The sequence below is a fragment of the Rhinoderma darwinii genome, chromosome 5 (assembly GCF_050947455.1).
Source record: "Rhinoderma darwinii isolate aRhiDar2 chromosome 5, aRhiDar2.hap1, whole genome shotgun sequence".
Lineage (NCBI taxonomy): Eukaryota > Metazoa > Chordata > Amphibia > Anura > Rhinodermatidae > Rhinoderma > Rhinoderma darwinii.
The window spans coordinates 176,600,238-176,615,174 of NC_134691.1; positions in this window are offsets into that span (position 1 = coordinate 176,600,238).

The window sequence follows — 14,937 nt, forward strand, 5'->3', positions numbered from 1 at the left end:
CAAAAAAAAAAATGTTTTAAAATTGTAATCAAAATATTTTTTTTCATTATATGTGATAGCAAGTATTAGGGCATGCCCAGACGTGGCGGAGTTCTTCCGCCACTGTCCGCATCAATGCTGTTGCGGCTTTGCCTAAATTGGGCATTAAAGAGGCTCTGTCACCAGATTATAAATGCCCTATCTCCTACATAATCTGATCGGCGCTGGAATGTAGATAACAGCAGTGGTTTTTATTTTGAAAAACAATCATTTTTGAGCAAGTTATGAGCAATTTTAGATTTAGTTTCTTAATGCCCAACTGGGCGTGTTTTTACTTTTGACCAAGTGGGTGTTGTAAAGAAGTGTATGAGGCTGACCAATCAGTGACCAATCAGCGTCCTGCACTTCTCATTGTTCCAGCCCAGCATGATCCACAGCACAGTGAAATTGTGCAGTGAAAGAAGCTGGGCTGGAACAATGAGAAGTGTATGTCACTGATTGGTCAGCCTAATACACTTCTTTACAACACCCACTTGGTCAAAAGTAAAAACACGCCCAGTTGGGCATTAAGAAACTAAATCTAAAATTGCTCATAACTTGCTCAAAAATGATTGTTTTTCAAAATAAAAACCACTGCTGTTATCTACATTCCAGCGCCGATCAGATTATGTAGGAGATAGAGCACTTATAATGTGGTGACAGAGCCTCTTTAAATTGATGCGGACTAGCCATTGCGTATTGAGGGGAAGAGGGCTTCCCTTCTCTCTATCAGTGCAGGATAGAGAGAAGGGACAGCCCTTTCCCTAGTAAAAGTAAAAAGAAATTCATACCTACCCGGCCGTTGTCTTGGTGACGTGTCCCTCTTCCGCCATCCAGCCCGACCTCCCTGGATGATGCGGCAGTCCATGTGACCGCTGTAGCCTGTGATTGGCTGCAGCCGTCACTTAGACTGAAACGTCATCCCGGGAGGCCGGACTGGAACAAGAAGCAGGGAGTTCTCGGTAAGTATGAACTTTTTATTTTTTTTACAGGATGAAGTATATTGTGATCGGAAGTCACTGTCCAGCGTGCTGAAACAGTTACTGCCGATCGCTTAACTCTTTCAGCACCCTGGACAGTGACTATTTACTGACGTCGCCTTCCTCAGTCTGGCTGTAGACCTAGAAATACATAGGTCCAGCCAGAATGAAGAAATGTCATGTTAGTAAAACCAATACGCTCCGCAGCACACATAACATCTGCGGACTTCATTGCAGAATTTTGACTCCATTGAAGTCAATGGAGAAATTCCGCAATGAGTCCGCAACAAGTCCGCGACACGTCCGCAACAACCATTGCATGCTGCGGACACCAAATTCCGCACCGCAGCCTATGCTCCGAAGTGGAATTGTCCGCAACGTGTAAAGAAACCCTACTAAAAAGCTGTGGAAGGCAATGGAGAAACGTGTACGCTGCGGATTTCCGCTGCGGACTGTCCGCAGTGGAATTCCAGAGCAATTCCACCACGTCTGGTCATGCCCTTAGGCCACCAATATACAATTATAATAGCTAATAAAGAAAGACTTTTCTTGCAAGGTATGCATAAATGTCACTTCTTTTCATGTTTTCGACTTATTGGAATAGCAAAACATTTTAATTTATATGCTGACATATTGTTTATTATTGAATTTAACTCTTAACGCCGAAGGACGGATATATCCGTCCTCAGCAGCTGCTAGTTCGCGAAGGAGGACGGATATATCCGTCCTGTGATCGCGCGGGTACTGACAGCGTACCCATGCGATCAGCGGCAGGAGCCCGGCTGTTATACACAGCCTGTCTCCTGCTGCAACTGCCGGAATCGAAGCGCGCGCCGATTCCAGCAGTTTAACCCATTAAATGCCGCTCTCAATAGTGACAGCGGCATTTAATGTGTTTGACAGAGGGAGGGAGCTCCCTCTGTCACCCGATCGGCGCCCCCGCAAACAAATCGCGGGTCGCCGTCGGGTTTCCATGACAGCCGGGGGTCTAACAAAGACCCCCAGGTCTGTCTTCAGCATCTGCCTGTTAGGCGATGCCGGAGGCATGACCTAACAGATTGCCTGTCAGTTTTACACTGACAGGCAATAATGCTTCGGTATACTAAGTATACCAAAGCATTATATATGCGATCTGTTGATCGCATAGTGAAGTGTCCTGATGGGACTTTAAAAAAAAATGACAATCAGTTAAATAAAGTTTGTGAAAAAAAAAATAAAAAAATTACAGTCAAAGTCAAATAAAACTACTTTTTTGGCCCAAAAAGTGGTTTTATTTAGTAAAACTGTCAAAACAAATCACACATACACATATATGGTATCCCCGCGATCGTAACAACTTGACCAATAAAATGAACACATTAATTAAACTGCCGGATGAACGGCGTCCAAAGAAAATGCAAAAAACAACGGCAAAATTCTCTCTTTTCTCCCATTCCCCCCATAAAAAATAAAATAAAAGTTAATCTATAAGTCCTATGCACATCGACGGAAAAATAAAAACGTTACGGCTCTTGGAATGCGGCGATGCATAAACAAGTAATTTTTTTCTAAAAGGGTTTTTATTGTGCAAACATAGGAAAAACATATAAAACCTCTACATATTTGGTATCCTCGTAATCGTGCTGACCCATAGAATATAGTTAACATGTTATTTACGCTGCATAGTAAACGGTGTAAATTTATAACGTGAAAATTAATGCTGGAATAGCTGCTTATTTTCAATTCTCTCCTAAAATAAAGTTAATAAAAGTTAATCAATATGTTATAAGCATCTAAAAATGGTACAATTACAAAATACAACTCGCCCCGCAAAAAGCAAGCCCTTATACGGCTATATCGACGGGATAAAAAAAAAGTTACGACTCTTGGAATGCGACCGTGAAAAAACAAAAAATAATCCTTGGTCATTAACGTGCAAAATGGCCCGGTCATTAAGGGGTTAAACACATTTTATATGATTATATTAAATATTATTACATTAACTAAAAAAAATATTTTATATAAATTTTGCCCATATATACACAAACAACCTTCAAAGGCAACATATTATACTTGGATCAGAGCATTAAAGGTATTTCAGTGTCATAATCAATGTTACTTGACCGCCAAAGTTGGACAGAAGATTTATTCCTAACATAGGGGTATAAAAAAGTAGAATTTAAAGGGTTTATCCCATTTTTCTTTGTTTGTATTATTTTTTTTAGAGGATGGGAAATTAAACAGTTTTCTAATATGCAAATTTTATATTTCTGATCAATTATCTTTCCCTCTGTAAAAAAAATAAATAAAAAAAAGTATACTTTAGCCCAGAGAGTAGTCCATAGTATTGCATCAATAGGATAACTGAATAAATTTAAGATGGCATCAGTTATGTGACCCACCACCAACACATCATGTGACCACTGGCATTCAGGTAACACTGTCCAGTCATTCAACAGGTTAATAGTATTTTACTGAGGTGTATAAAGTATTTCTACCTACAGCAACATCTCACTATAATGTCTGTCAGTGTCTGTGTAGGAGATGCTGTTACATTCTTCACCCTTTCTCCTTTGTGTTTATGTTGTGTTTGTTTTTTTAATAGTTAACTTTATTAGCAACATGACAATATCACTTAGACAGGTAGACATTTTATAAATCATCTAGAGACAGTAAATACACGCACAGTGAAGTAATTGTTCATAATTTTTCAACTGCCGTTTAACACCCTAAGGCCCCATGCACACGACCGTGCCCGCAATCACGGCCCGCGTTTGCGGGCACGGCCGGCCGCCGACTGACAGCCGCTTTTTCGGGCCGTGCTCCCATACAAAGTATGGGAGCACGGCCCGCAAAATGCAAAAGAACGGACATGTTCTATAATTCCCGGAACATTTCCACGGCACGGACACCCTTCCGTAGTGCTACGGAAAGGTGTCAGTGTTCAATGAAAATGAATGGCTCCGTTTTTGCGGACCGCAATTGCGGTCCTCAAAAACTGAGGTTTTTTACGGTCTGCATGGGGCCTAACAGTCACATTAAAATTGGTAAAACCCTCTCAAAAATTTATTATTACAGATTTTTAATTTATATCTCAAGTACATATAACTGGTGCATACTTCAGATGCCTTAACCCCTTAAGAACACAGCCAATTTTGGCCTTGAAGACAGGACAATTTTTTTATATTTCCCTCTTTATACTCTGGCGCTCATAACTTTTATATTGTTTGTTCGACGTAGCTTTATGAGACTTTGTTTTTTTGCGGGACAAGTTGTACTTTATGTAGGGGACATTTTTAGGTACATTTACATTATCATTTAATTTATATACATTTTTGTTTTGTCAAAAATGCTGCAGTTTTCTTTTTTTTTTTTTCATACCATACACCAATTATCATAAATAATGTTATACATTTGTTTTACAGGTTGTTATGGTCAAGGCGATAGCATATGTGTCTATATTATTTCATGTTTTGGGACTTATATTAGGCTATCTATATGCCAGTATATTAGCCTGTGTACTGATTGTACTGATTGTACACAGTCAGTTGTTAGGGCATACCTTAGTATGCTCGAACAGGAATTATGGTCAAACAGCTCTGGGGTCCTTTAATGGACCCTGGGCTGTCAGGCCACAAAAGGTATGGGCCTTAAACGCGTCACAGGGATTTCCTGTGAAGCGATAAAAGGGGAGTACCCCCTTCTTATTTTCCCTTCAAATGCCGCAGCCAGCTTTTATCGTGACATTCAAGGGGTTAACGGTGGAGAGAAAAGGTTTCTCTTCTCTCTGCCGTTAGAGCGGGACTGCAGCTGTCTATTACAGACGTTGCCCCACTCCTGATCGCGCCGCAACACTGGCTGTCACACAGGTCGTCCTAATGCGGCAAGCACCCGCCTCTCAGGACGACTTTTCTCATTCTGTGTCGGCAAACACTTAATGCATTCCTAATTTTTCAGGTGACTTTTTAGGATAAGCTGTCATATGTGTGTACATGAAGGATAAAACTATTCCTGAACATTATATCACTTAAATTCTGCATTATTATTTTTTTTAGCAATTTTACCCTCGGCAGGCTCCATCTCTAATTTTCAGTTTTCTCTGCGGTAGTGAGCAAAGCTTTACAGCTACCATGTCTTCTATACAATGCACACATAGAAGAGGAGAATCCTGCTCTCCTATCCCTATTTATCATATAAATCACCCCTTCTCTCTCCATAGAATTGTTTAGGTGGTGTATCTGTTACTGACTCTCTCTCTCTCTCTTTCTCTCTCTCTCTTTCTCTCTCTCTCTTTTTCTCTCTCTTTTTCTCTCTCTCTCTCTCTCTCTGCCTTCTCTTCCTGCTCACCTCTCTCTTTTCCATAGACTTGCATCTATGTTGCAGCATGGAGGAGATCATTCAGCAGTACAGACCAGTGTAGTTGAGAATTCAGCACTGAGGTGACATAGAAATCTTACCAGCATTTGCAACACATCTTTCTCACTCTACTCTTGCTTTCTCGCCATGCTCACCCTTCCTTTCTCCAAATACTTGTTTAGGCAGCTTGTCTGTTACTGACTGACTCTCTCTCTCTCTGCTTCCTCCTCCTGCTCACCCCTCCCCTCTCTATAGACTTGCATGCAGTGCGTCTGTTGCTGACTCACTCTCTCTCTATCTCTGCTCCTCCTCCTACCTTGTGCAGTCCATCTGTAACCATGGACAGACTTTGCTTGACAACAGAGGATCGACAACAGAGTACTGGAAGGGAGACACCTAGTGGCACTAACTTTATACAGAATTTGCATAAATGAAAAAACAAAATGTTAACAGCAATTAAATTACAAAGTTGACCTATATCAGATATACCACTAGATTAGCATAATCTAGCATAACTTGTTTAAAAGTTAATGTCCATTTAAGTGCCTTTAAACCTCTTAGTAACTAGACATAACTAATTGTATCCTTAGGGACCAGTAAAATGTTACAACTCTGTGTTCCACCTGTCATAACTTTATTATGTTTTCTTTAATGTAGCTGTATGGTACCTTGTATTTTGTGGGACATATTATAGTTTTTATAAGAACCATTTCGGGGTACATATAATGTATTGAATATCTTTTTTTTTTGTTGGGGAAAATAAAAAAAAACTGCAATTGTGTAAATTTTTTTCTAATTATTTCTTAGGGCCTGTTCACATCAGCGTTGGCTTTCCGTTCTGGGGTTCCGTCGGGTGAACCCCGCAAAGGAAAGTCAAACTGAAACCACAGCTTCCGTTTCCATCACCATTGATATCAATGGTGACGGAAACATTGCTAATGGTTTCCGTTCGTCACCATTCCGTCAGGTTTCCGTTTTAACGACGGAATCAATAGCGGAGTCGACTGCGCTATTGATTCCGTCAGAAAAACGGAAACCTGCCAACATTTATTTATTTTTTGGTAAAAACACTTAGGTGCTATGGTCACCATTGAGCGTGACCTCTGAGGAGTTAAATTGATGAGTCATGGAGTCAAAAAACAACCGAATTATGGGCAGAGGAGTGATTAGATGAGTAAAAAATATGTCTAATAAGTGACAGAGTGCAAGTTTGCTCTCTGACTGATAAGGGGGAGTGATTCTACCACTTTCCTGTGGTCACTTGAAGCCATACAGCGACTGGAAAAGGATCATAGATCCCCTTCCTTTTTCTGCATGCTGGCCCCCTCTGCTCTTCACACAGGCTGAACCTACACAGCTCAGGATAAATTGTTAGGTGGTTAATCTATCTAAAAGTGCATACATAAATCTGGTCAAAGAGAAATATGATGTATTTTTTTGAGTAATTTCTGCAACATTAAATTTGTAAAGAAATGAGTTACAAAATAGAAAACCTAAAAGTTGTTGTCCATGATAAGGAAAACATTGCTGCTTTCTTCCAAAACCAGTGCTGCACTTGTCCACAGGTTGTGTGGTATTGCAGTTCATCCCCATTAACTTCAATGAAGCTGAGCTGCAAAACCAGACACAATCCATTGATAGGTATGGAATAGTTTCTGAAACAAAGCAGCCATATCGTTCTAATCTTGGATGACCCCTTTAAATCTATTTGCTAGATTTAAGTGCTGGATCTCATGGTTTGATTCTAGATTCTGAATTCACACTACAAGTTAACCCCTCAAGCCTTCATGACATACATGTTTGTCAGGGAGTGCCTTACCTATAGCCTCCAACAGCAGTAGCCCGATGGTGATTGACAGAAAGGCTTCTGCTGTAACGGCCAGGACAAGAGAAACTTCTGATCCCGTGATTAAACCACTAGATGACACTAGATGGCTTCTAAAAAGCTTGACAGAGGGGCAAGGGTTCCCTCTATCTGGTCTGGAACTATGGGGTCATGCCAGAGGCATGATACACTGACAGACATGTATGTATTCCAAAACATTATCTCTGCTTCAATTTCCATAGTGGGACAAAAAAAAAGATCTAAAGTGTTATAAAGTTTAATAAAAAAAAAAATCCTACCCAACCCCTTTTTTCATCAAAAATATTTAATTGTGTACAAATAGTAAGCAATCAAAAAAATTACATGTAGGGCACTGGCACAATCATAACAACCCATAGAATAAAAAAAATAATTGGTATCACAGTATTCACAGCGAACCACAAAAACTGTGATGAAATTGAAATTATTATCCATTCCCCAAAAAATGTAAAAAAGTTGATTAATAAATTATATGTACCCCAAAATGTTGCTAATAAAAACTACAACTCGTCCTGCAAAAACTCAGCCCTCATAAAACTATAAAGATGGAAATATAAAAAGTTAAGACTCTTGGTATACAGTGACACAAAAATTATGTTTTTTTTCATAAAACTCCCTTTTATTGTGCAAAAGTACTAAAACATAAAAAAATTATACAAATAACGTATTGAGGTATTCCAACCAACCCGTAGAATAAAATTAACATGCTATTCATACTGCCCAGTAAATAGCATAACAAAAAAATATTGGAAAAAAAATGTTAATGGAATTACGGTTTTATTTTTCCATTCCACTAACAAAAATTAATAAAAGTCAATCAATAAATTATATGTACCCCAAAATGGTGCCAATAAAAACTGCAAAAAATAAGCCATCATATGGTTATATGGCTACATCGACAGAAAAATAAAAAAAATAGGCCAGTACTTAAGAAGTTAAATGTCAGAAAAAACAACAACATAAAACAAGTTAAAGGTGTTTTTTTGCCTCTATATAACATCATATTCCAATAGAAGTGCTATGGACCTGGACAATCTCTATAGTCTAAGTCCACAACTTGTCTACTTACTATTTACTGCTCTACTTAAGAAATAGCAAAATAGGACATAACTTATCTACATCCCACAAGATACCAAAATACACTTTCAAAATAATATCTCCATACTGACCCAAATAATACAACAATACATTGCCAAAATAATATCACCATAAATAGCCAGCATAATACAAATCCCAAATAATTAATGCCTACATTGCCTGGAAAATAGTACACACATTGTTTAGACAAATAATGCATTCTCTGCCTGTATAGTGGCATACTCATACTCATATACTGCATAGAGTGGCTAGATAATGCAATACAGTGCGTATATAGTATATACAGACCATATACAGATGTAGCAATCCTCATCTTGACCCTGATAACTTGCTGCAGCGTGATAACGTATCACTTAAGCCATTAAAAACCATGGAAAGAGTGAAGTTAAAGTGTCTTGCCACTATGTATATAATGAGTTAAAAGTCAAGTTAAAGATCACTACATCTGTAACATATAAACAATATATATAATGTATATTGTACAGTGCCAATAAAATGATCTAACAGATGCATCACACACACAGTTTTGATGCAGTTTTTGGCTCAGTTTTTTTAGCTAAAGCCAGAAGTGGATCCAAAGGGAAGGAAAGGTATAAAGAAAAGACTGAGGCATTTCCTTTTTTGTGTGATTGGTTGAAAAAATGGAATCAAATACTGATGTATGTGAATCTGGCCTAATAATGTGTTTTGCTTTATCAATAGTGCCATAAAGTTATTATTTTCAGGCCATAGACAACAAAACACCAGCAACACTGTGTCAGTGATGACTGGAAAGTACTGCAGCCCGTGGACTGAGGAGTACTGCAAGAAGCTACTGCATAGACTCCATTTCCATTCGCAATCTGATTTATGAGTAAAAATCCAATCCTACCTCTAATCTCCATAGAGAAACATTGCTAGTAGTAAGGGAGGTACTGCAGATCCCGGAGACTTTAAATATGGTACTATCATAGGATGCCAAATTTGCAACAAGTAAGTTTGTGAAAATTCTGATCTGCCAAATTTTCCCCCGTCAATTGTAAGTGCCGTTATTGTGAAGTGGAAGTATATAGGAGTGAATAGAAAGAAGGAAGGGGCTGGCACTGTTGAACCAATAAATGTTCGAATGGAGTATTTCAATGGCCTTTTCTAATGGATCACAACAGTCAAATTGCACCGAAGGTGCTCATCGATAAGTACAGCACAAAACAACTTGATATCAACAGATAGAAAGTATCGAGGCACTCACCGATTTTGCAACAAATTGTTTAATTCAGGATCTTGGTCAGGATGTGGAATTAGCCTAAGGCCGTTTCGCGTGCGTACACGCTTTTTCAAGGCCCTTAAAGGCCCTCAACTATTTGTTGCAAAACCGGTGAGTGCCTCGATACTTTATATCTGTTGATATGAAGTATCTAGGATTAACAACATCGCAGCAACAAAGCCATAAACCACACAAACTCACAGAGTGAGTCCGTCAGATGCTGAAGTACGTAGCTCATAAAAATCGACTATCCTCTGTTGTATCACTCACTACAGAGTTCTAAACTGCCTCTGCAAGGGCCATCAACCAAAGAACTGTACGTTGGGAGCTTAATGAAATGGGTTTCCATGGTCGAGCAGCTGCACACAAGCCTAAGATCACAATGCGTAATGCCAAGCGTCGGCTGGAGTGGTGTTAAGCACGCCTCCACTAGACTGGAGCAGTGGAAACATTTTCTCTGGAGTTCATAATTACACTCACTATCTGGCAGTTTTATGGACGTACCTGGGTTTGGCAGATGCCAGAAGAACACTACCTATTGGAATGCATAGTGCCAATTGTAAAATTTGGTGGAGCAGGGATATTGGTCTGGGACTGTTTTTCACGATTTGGGCTTGGCCCTTTATTTCCAGTGAAGGTTAATTTTAAAGCTGCAGCTTATAAAGACATTTTAGACAATTGTATACTTCTAACTTTGCGGCAACATTTTGGGAAAGGCCCTTTTCTGTTCTAGCATGATTGTGCCCTTTGCACAAAGCAAGGTCCATAAAACATCGTTTCGGTTCAAGTTTGGTGTGAAGGAACTCGAGTGACATGCACAGATCCTGATTTCAACCCCATCTAATAACTTTGGAATTAATTAAAACACCAATTGCGGGCCATACCTTCTTGTCCAACACAAACGCCTGATCTCACAAATGTTCTTTTGGCTAAATGGGCACAAATTCCCATGGACACCCTCCAAAATCTTGTGGAAAGGCCTGCCGGAAGACATGGGGTTGTTATAGCCACAAAAGGGGACCCCAACTCCATATGAGCATACATGGCATTGGAATTGGATGTCCCCAAAAAACTCATATACAGTAAGTGTGATGGCCAGTTGTCCACATACTTTTCACAATTCAATGTATATATTGTACTGCAGAGAAAAAGAAAACTTCTTCAGTTTAACCTCAGAGCATGATTGTAAATGTCACAGTATTTATTGACTGCAGTTACTAAAGAATTGAAATAGCGAGGGAGTGTCCAAATCTTCTCTGATAAAGCAGAACTAATTAAAACGAAGACAGGAGGTAAGATTTATGAAGTATTCTATTTGACTCTGAATAAAATATAGGAAGCCGAAAGGAAAATCAGAATGTTATTTTAAGTAGATAAAATAAAGGTAAATACATTTTTTTAATAAAATAGGCATTAATCAAACCTGTCTCCTGAAATGAAATATTGTATTGATGAGTATTATATTTCAAAGATTGGGAGTATGGTAAGTTTTTTTTATTTATCCTGGATTTAAAGCAGTTTTTTTTTGTTTTGTTTTTTTTCAATTGTATTTGGAATGTCTGTGGAATAATGTACCACTCACTGTATTTTTTAAGAACATTTGAATATGCAGAAAAAAACAAATGCTGTATAACACAATTATTACCTATAAAGTAAGTGGTTCTCTATTTCTTAGAATACATTATAACATAATCGATTAAAAAAAAAGAAAAATCTCGTAAAGTACCCTCTTAATTTTAAAATTAAAATGATTGAATAAACAATGATAAGTGGTGAATATTAAACTTAATTATTTACCACTGTGGTCACTGCCCCCTTTATTTATTTTCTTGCTGCTGTCTTTGCTGCTTCTTTCTATTGCATAACTGTATATTGGTTTTGTGCTGACATCAAAACTCACTATTTAAACTGAAATTATTTGGAGACAAATCAATAGAGATTCTCCATTGATGTGTATTATGACATACAGAATAAATTATTTTGAGATAATATATGTATACAAAGTAATCAAAATTACAAATGTTTGCATAAGTCTTCAGTGACATATGCACATTTTAAGTTTTTTTGTGCTCAAATAAAAAATAATTGTGAAATGACCTATTTTACATTATTTCTCTTGTTGGGAGATTTAACATAGCCCCAATTTGTTGAGTTGTATCCATTTCCCTAAGAAATATGACACTGAAAATATGAATTAGCGGCTCTTGCTCGTTCCCAGTTCGTTCATATACAGCACTACATTGTCAGTCATTTATTTAAATGCCCTGGCATGTAATACTACATTTGTATGGCTGCCCAGAGGTGGTAATAACAGCACATTGGCAAAGGTTTATGAAACCATACTCGCAGTGATCAACTAAATGCTGACCCGTCTTCAAATTAAAAATGATTTTATTCATTAGACAACCCCTTTGGGGCTTCATGCCCACTTCAGTCTTTTCCTTCAGGGTGCTATCCGTTTTTGTCACTGAGAGCACCCTGGACCCATTCATTTCAATGGGCCCATGCACACTTCAGTTATTTAAATGGATCCGTTGTTCCGTTCCGTCAAAAGTAGAGCATGTCCTACTTTGGTCAGTGATTCAGTGACCGTGTGGTCAATAGAAGTCAATGGGTCAGTCAAAAAAATGGATGGCACACGGAAAGCTTCCGTGTGCTGTCCGTTTTTGACGGATCCGTTGCCATAGCAACGGCTGGGTGAGACAAAGTTCACAACTCACAGACTACAGTACACATTCATTCCTGAAGATGGATGTGGAGAGACTCATAGCATTGGTGCATGATCACCCAGAACTGTGGGATACGCGGGCAGAATGCTACCATGACCTCTATAAAAAGGACGTCGCGTGGGAGGAACTTGCCAAGGAGCTTTTGACGCACAGATGGCAGCAGGGAATTAGTGCCCAGTGTCATAAAATATGTAAGTAAATGCACACATTTCACTTCAAAACTCCCCAAAAAACAAAGCAAGCCAAGCAGAGTAATCTCAAACAGTTCTCTATGCTCTGAAAGCTAGAGAAAAAAGCACCAAAAACTTCTTGTAACCTTTCTATGGGTGTTAACTGGGACATGTGACAAGTTCAAATGAAGGTTATCTTCCGTTTTTTAAACGGAAAAACGGAAGCCAAACAGAAGCACAACATCCGTGTAAAACGGAAACACGGAACGGAAACGGAGTGCACACGGAAAAAAACGGACACGCGGATCTGTCAGAAACGGCCGATAAAACGGTGATGGAAGTGTGCATGAGGCCTGAATTGGAAGAGGTGGATGCAATAAATTAATTTGCTTCCTGCCCACAAATCTGTATTCTTTTGAATTAATTAAATTGTAATTGATCAGAGCTATTAAAGGCGGCCATACATGGAGGATGCATTAACTGATGCTCCAGCTATTCCTTCTTTAGCATGTTGTTTGGGGTGCAATTGATCATACATTACGGTGTAGCAAAATCACGTTGAGTATTCACTAGGAATTTATGTGATTTGCCACACATTTCGTGTAGGTAACTTCAGCATTCCCAGTCAAAAGTGTCATATACATAACACGTACATTTTGTAAGTAGCCATTCTTTAGCCAGGTGGCCTGTAAGATGATTTATTTACTCAATATACATTAAACCTTATTACCCATGCCATAATATTAAAACCACCTACCTAATATTGTGGTAGGTGGTAGCCGTCACAACAGCTCTGACTCACCAAGGCATGGACTCTACAAAACCTCAGAAGGTGACCTGTGGTATCTGGCACAAGACGTTAGCAGCCGATCTTTTGTGTTCTTGTAATGGATTTGCCTGACACAGCTTCTTTGTTGACGCCCGTGGTTAATCAGCCTGCATCTGTGCCTAGATCTGTAAGAGTGACTCGATCTGCTACCACTCAGGCAGGGAGGCTGAGGAGTGGGAGAACCTATCACAGCCTGGCAAGATGGAGCTAGCCCTCTGTCTATTTATACCATAATTTCCTGCTCCTCCTTTGCCTGTGATTCTTCTGTTTCCTGGCTCTGCTGCTCCTGCTTGTACTATTGTCCTCTGCTTCAAATTGACCCTGGCTTTACTGACTACTCTCCTGCTCTGCGTTTGGTACCTCGTACACTCCTGGTTTGACTTGGCTCGTTCACTACTCTTGTTGCTCACGGTGTTGCCGTGGGCAACTGCCTCATTTCCCTTAGCTTCTGTGTACCCTTGTCTGTTGGTCTGTCGTGCACTTATTGAGCGTAGGGACGGTCGCCCAGTTGTACGCCGTCGCCTAGGATGGGCCGTGCAAGTAGGCAGGGCCTGAGTGGCGGGTAGATTAGGGCTCACCTGTCTGTCTCCCTACCCCGTCATTACAGTTTTGTAAGTTGCGAGGTGGGGGCTGCCCAGATAGGATTTGTATTCCCATTACATCCCACAGATGCTTAATAAGATTAAGGAATTTGAAAACAAAGTCAACACCTTGAACACTTTGTCATGTTCAAACCCTTCCTGAACAGTTTTTGTAGTGCGGCAGGGCACATTATCCCACTGTAAAACAACACTGCCATTAGAGAATACTGTTGCCATGAAGTTGTGTACTTGGTCTGCAACAATGTTTAGGTGGGTGGCATCTGTCAAAATAACATCCACAAATGCCAGAACCCAAGGTTTCTCATCAGAGCACTGCCCAGAGCATTGCTTCTGCCGGCTTGCCTTCTTCCCATAGTGCATCCTGATGTAATCTCTTCCTCAGGTAAGCAACGCACACGACCTGATTGTCCACACGATGTAAAAGAAAACGTGATTCATTAAACCAGGCCACCTTCTTCCATGGTCCAGTCCTGATACTCACATGTCCATTGTAGACACTTTTGGCACTGGTCAACATGAGCATCCGATGGTCTATAGCTATGAAGCCCCAAATGCAGCAAACTGCCATGCACCGTATGTTCTGACACCTTTCTTAGATAGCCAGCATCAACCTTTTTAGCAATTTGTGCTGTAGAAGCTTTTCTGTGGGATCAGACAACATGGGCTAGTCTTTGCTCCCAAAGCATATCAGTGAGAATAGGGTGCCCATAACCCTGTTGCCGGTTTACCAGCAGTCCTTCCTTTAACCACTAGCTTTGATAAGTACTATCCACTGAATACTGAGAAGACCCCAAATAAACATTTTTTTCCCCCAATTTTCATACAGCCCTTTTGGGCTACTTTTTTCTATTGTGTAAACCATAGATCCTATAGTGAGGGGAGTTAAAATAGAAATAATATATTCAGATTAATTTTTGTTTATACCTGTTTCTGTTTATAATGCAACAGAGAAAATTAAATAATCAAATCCAGAAAAACAACAATGACCTGTCATCAGAAATTTGTTAAAGAATAGTCACATGATTCGTTCAATAGATAGATTGGTCAGAATTTAATTATTCTGAAATAG